The sequence below is a fragment of the Diadema antillarum genome, unplaced genomic scaffold, assembly GCF_040938485.1.
Source record: "Diadema antillarum isolate AM-2024a unplaced genomic scaffold, OU_Dant_1.0 scf00000034, whole genome shotgun sequence".
NCBI classification, from domain to species: domain Eukaryota; kingdom Metazoa; phylum Echinodermata; class Echinoidea; order Diadematoida; family Diadematidae; genus Diadema; species Diadema antillarum.
This window is the reverse complement of record NW_027270923.1, coordinates 115864-121854: the sequence shown is the minus strand read 5'-3', so window position 1 is coordinate 121854 and position 5991 is coordinate 115864.

The following is a 5991-nucleotide window of genomic DNA, read 5'->3' as shown; positions in this document are numbered from 1 at the left end:
TGTTGTATTTCTGCATAGCGCCCTCCTTGGTGATGATGGTAAAATTCTCAACAGACTGGGGGGCGAATTATTATGTCTGGTGCACTTCACATGTCATTATTGTTATCATAGATTTATTAAACTGTAAACTTTTTACTAAATTACGTGTCTTGTAAAGTCTTTTGGGGCAATATTCGTCTTTTATTCTCGTTTTCTTTTAAGGATCTTTTCTTTTTCAGTATCATCTTCGTCTTCTCCTTCTGACTTCGTCTCCTTTTTTGTTTCGTCTCTTTCTTCTTTGTCCTTTTTTTCATCCTTTTGTTGCTGTTGTTGTTTTTTTTTTTGAAATTCACTCTTCATTTCTTTTACATTCACCTGTTTGTATACGTGTATAAACTTTCTGGGTCTGTACAGTGTGACTGTGGTGTCTTTGAAGTTCAAAATGGTACGATTTCAGCTATTTCATATTATAATATACATGTACACACATACACACACACACATACACACAGACACACGTGATATTATATGATTTTTGCATTCAAACTCCTACATAAATTGTATACAGTGCAAGGTTTCCACACACTTACAACGCACACTCATACACACTGACGAATACAGCTAGAGTACAACATTCCTGAGCGCTGTTGATATCAAATTGGATTTAACCCAAATATGGTGATGGATTTAAAAGAAAATACTAGTACAATAGTAGTACGCCTCAGTGAAACTTATTGAGGAGAATTATGGAGCAGTCTACTATCCGAAAGTTAAAAATTCTTAAAGTATCTGTTAAATCCATTTGTCAGCTTCGCCCAGACAAGAAAACTACAGTAACTAGTGATGCTACAGAAGGGCAACGATGTAAAGAAAATGATTATATAAAGAATTCAACATAGATTTAATTTTTGTAGCAAAGTAAAAGAACTATTGACTTCCAAGTGTTGACTTACTCTTTCAGAACGAAGAAATACTTTCCCCCATAGCATGATTATGTCAGTAATGAATCGAAAGTATCCATATGTTTTATCAAAATGCCATTTTCATTGTTCTCTTAATCTGAATAATACGGTTTCAAATGATGTTACTGCTTTTTTCCTAAAACAAGTAAAAACAATTAAATTTGATAATTAAAAAGCCTTAATATGTTTTGATGAGACAATAATGTTTGTATTAAAGACAACTTAAAAATCATGTTAAACGGTACTTTTCTCAGTTCATATACAATAAGATCATTTTCTTTTACATGAATTCAAGTGATAGTAAAGACCAAATCATTTTACAGAGCTGAGATGAGTTAGCACATTGTGACTTTTTTTTTTGTAAAGGCAGAGGAACGTATTTCTAAAATGCTGACAAAAGCACCTATATTATCTTTGATGAAGTGATTTTGATTGCTAATCATATACTAATGAGCCAGTGACATCGTCGTCTAACCTAATCTACATGCGTGATTGTGACCAATGTCTTGATTCATGCGTCAAAGTCACTTTTAACATAAAATTATGGTGGTGTTTCCCTTTAATTCATACCATGTCAACGTGAACTCAACTAATCTGTAAAATAATAATTGTTTTACACATTAGTTGAGTTCACGTTTTCTCTTCAGATAAATTATTCATCTGAAGAGGAAATCCACCCCAGAAATGAATAAACTTCAAAAGAAAGCGAAAAAAAAAAAACATTCCCTACAGAAGGATAAAAGAATGACGAAAATCAGATAAGAAATAAGGAAGATATAAAATATTGACAGTTCACTTTTCTTTTCGGAAAACATTTCTTGACCAGTGCTTATGAATACTCAAACGAGCAAGTTGATAGTGTCATGCTGTCACAACTTCTTATTCATTTCATATACAGAAATGACAAAAAAAAAAAATCTCATATTTCAGCTGTATAAATATAAAACTTGCCTTAAAACTACCCAAAACTGAAAAGAACAAAATGTTAACTCTGATATATCGTGGTATGAGAACATGCTTTTACTTGCATTAACAAAAAAAAAAAAAAAAAAAAAAAAAAAAAAACCCACAATTTTCCCCCTGATTTCATGAAAAAAAACCCCCAAAACTTCCATTAAAATTGTGAGGCTGCACGACATCATCAACTCGCCCACTTAAATATTCATAAGAAGATAGATATTCAAAAAGATAGATGGCGCCCTTCGAGTGAACACGCTAATTTGCACGTCTCCAGAAAACTCTGTGAAAAAACTACCATAAGGACACGGAATATTTCTCAATTTGTTTATCGACTCTTTCATTCTACCAGTCAACATTCCAGGATTGATTGAAACCGAAATTGCAAGCAATTATGGATCAGCAAGCAAAGCTAAGACCGAGGAAAACCCAAGGCCAGGCAAAGCCGGGTAAGCCCAATACTATAACTACTAGTACACGTAGCCCAATGAGCCACACTACACAGAGAAGCGCGCCAAATTTGAACCAGGAGGCGACAACAAATACCGCCACCCCGGCTCCATCCATGCAGCCGGAGAATATCGACAATGACGAGGAGCCTGATACTGACACTGAAATTTCCGCCTCTGCGCCCAGTGCAGCTGACTCGGTTGCAGCCGGAGCTGTCCCGGAAGAGGTTCCTCTTTTGCCTCCAAGCTTGGAGAGTTACTTCAAGCAAGCAACGGACAGATTTGAGAATATGATCCGCAAGGCTGTCGACAACTTCATAAGTAAGCTGAACGACCTTGAAACTCACCTTGGAGCCTCCCTGGAATATGAGAGAAAACGAATCGACGATCTACAATCTAAGCAGGATGGCATGGAAAGGAAAATTAACGACATGCAGGCTGAGATGGATCGGCTGAAGTCTGAAGTGGAGAGGCATGCTATCGCTGCAAATAGAAATGAAAGGTTCCTGAGGAGAAATAATGTGAGATTAGTTGGAATCCCTGAGCCGCAGGAAGGTGATCACGATGACTGCATCAAGACAGCGGAAAACATCCTACGAGACAAGTTTCAGATCAACAGCAAGGTGGAACGCGCGCACAGAGATGGGAAAAGAAACGAAGGGAAACCTCGACATGTTCTGGTGAAACTGTTATCATATCGCGATAAAGTCGAAGTGATGCGTCGCACAAGAGATGTCATGAAGAATGAGCAGTATTTCATTACCGATGACCTGACGCCACTTGACCTGCAAGAGAAACAGAAATGGATGAAACAGGTTCAGGAGCTCTACAAGGCAGGAACCAAGCTGAGATTCTACGTCGGCAAATGGCGACAACTTGGTGGTAACCCCTACAATTTCAATTGATTATCTAACTGAAGTTTCAATCAGGATGTTTGATGATCCAATGTACTTTTCTTTTTCCATAATGCATATAAAGCCGGTCATTATTATTCACATCCACTGTGACCCCAAGCATTGTCTACAAAAGTATTTTCTATTTGTAGTAGGTTTACAGTCATGTTTGGCATAATAACCCATTTATATGATGATTTCAAATTATAATATTGTTATAGATTTTTTGATAACAATGCCCTACCGGAGAAACACTGCAGTATTGATCGCATTGAAACGAAATGTCCTGTATAGATAATGTCAAATCATAATTATGCAATGTTTAACGTAAGAAGTTTTGTAGATTTATTTTTAATCAAAGAACATGATAGTATGACATTTATAAGCTGAATTGTATAATTTCTGATGAATTGCCATTTTGTTATAAGGCCTACGCCAATACGTTTCCCAAAATTGTTCTTTTTGAAAAGGTTGGCCTAAATCATGAGAAATTGATTTTTTTTTTTTTACTTGAATCAGATCAATTTAAATAACTTCACTGATTTAGGCACTAAGGTTTTTGAAAAGAAATATCTGTTTTGATGACACGTCTGAAGTCATATGGCGCCATTTCCACCTTTTTTTTTTCATTTTCTTTCTCTTTTGCTCTGAAAGCCACGTATGATGCATACAGTATGTCTTCTGCGTATCCATCAGAGGTACTTTCTAGAGCATTTACATTGACTTCTCGTACCTGAATTCCGTTGCCTTTACGTCAGCCGTTCTTATATTCAGCACTCTTATACTTTCATACAACAACTCTACTTACAGCAAATGTTAGTACATAGGTTATGCAACACCATTTTTTTCAGGTGAGCGGAACAATCCCTCAAATGTAATTTGTGTACCCAATGTGTATGTGTATAAGCTCTCCATACACGCCCGCTTGGCTCCTTTGAATTCCATTTTTTTTTTGTACATATATTCATAATCAGCCTAAGCCTTTTTACATTGTTCATTACCCTTAGAATGGACTGTACACACTCATGTAAGAAGTGTTTGTCACCTAGTTAATCTGTATCATAATGAAATTCAGTTTTGCTTTTGTTTTCGTTTTTTTTTCTTATTTCTTATGAGCATTTAAAGGACCGATAGTACAAGGTTCATGAACTCTGGATCTTCGCCACTTTGGTATCTGCCCTGTTATTGTCCTACAAGCATTTCCCGTTCTCTTTGTCAGCTGGGCGGAATAATACCGTAATTGTAATTTGTGTACTCATTGGACGGACGTGCTCTTAATACACGCCAGCTTGGCATCTCTTGAATTCCTTTTCTTTTTTGTACATGTATCCATATCAGTGTAACTCCACTGCTGGGCTATTTATTCCATGTTACACCAGACCTCAACATGCCTCGCTTGATGTTTTTTCTTCTCTTTCCGTATTTGATATGAATTTCATATACCTACATAAAAATAAATATATTCTGAATGGTTTTATACAATTAAAAGATCATTGGTGAGATTGGATGAATATAAACGATATGAATAATTTAAAAATTAAATGAATGTTGTTGAGATTGGATAAATGTCAAACGATATTAAGTAATTGATATTTTGCTGTCATTGCTGCTGCGAGTTGTCAGCTATAATGACAAGTTTGTTACACCATAATAATAATGACTTTGTTTGTTATAGTCTTCTCGACAAACAGAGCTCGATTCGAAATTGAGCTCTTTTTTTTAGTATGTACTTTTGATCGCTGTGGAGCGTCCTTATGTTTCATTGGAAATACTTTGTAATTCAGTTGAGATGTGCAAAACAATCGCTAATTTTGTAGTTCGTAATTTAATGAGGTGCCATGATGATATACCATGTCGCACCTCGCACTCATCTATCAGCACACATACCTTCACACGCACATTCTGTATGACTTGCCCTATTCCTTCCTTCCCTTCTTGTCTGCTTTCAGTAATTTGTAAGCAAGTATTTATGATCATGTTATGGTCAATATGTTGTTCCTATATAAAATATGGATGAATTAAATCTATGTACGCATAAAAATGTCCAATGTCGGTATTATTTACCTGACGAGTTTAATTCAGAATTTTCTAGTAATGAACATTCTCTCAGTATATTACACGTTAATGCTCGCAGTCTTCAAAGAAATTTTGAAAATATGCAATTATTGTTGTCTGCGATAAATATGAAATTTTCAGTTATTGGTGTCACAGAAACATGGCTTAACGACAAATCTCCCCCTTTATATAACATTGATGGATATTCTGTTGTCCGGTCTGATAGAAAATGCGGACGAGGGGGCGGAGTTGCTTTGTTCTTATCACACTCGTTATCGTTTAAAGTAAGACCTGATTTGATATATAACGGAAATGAATTTGATTGCATGTGTGTTGAAATCAATATATGTAATAGAAGAAATATAATACTTTGTGTTGTATACAGGCCCCCTCATACAGACAGTAATTTATTTTTGGAAAATTTGGATGTTTTATTAGAGCTGATCAATCAAGAAAACAAAGATGTTTACTTGATGGGTGATTTCAATATTGATCTTTTGAATCAAGGAAGTAATGCTAAGAATAAGTTTTGCAATATTTTGCAAGCAAATTTCTGTAATGTCACTATAGATAAGCCCTCGAGAATGACGGTTAACTCATCAACATTGATTGATAATATTGTTACTAATATTGACACAGATCATTCGAAATCTGGTCTTTTGTATAGTGATATATCTGATCATTTACCTATATTTT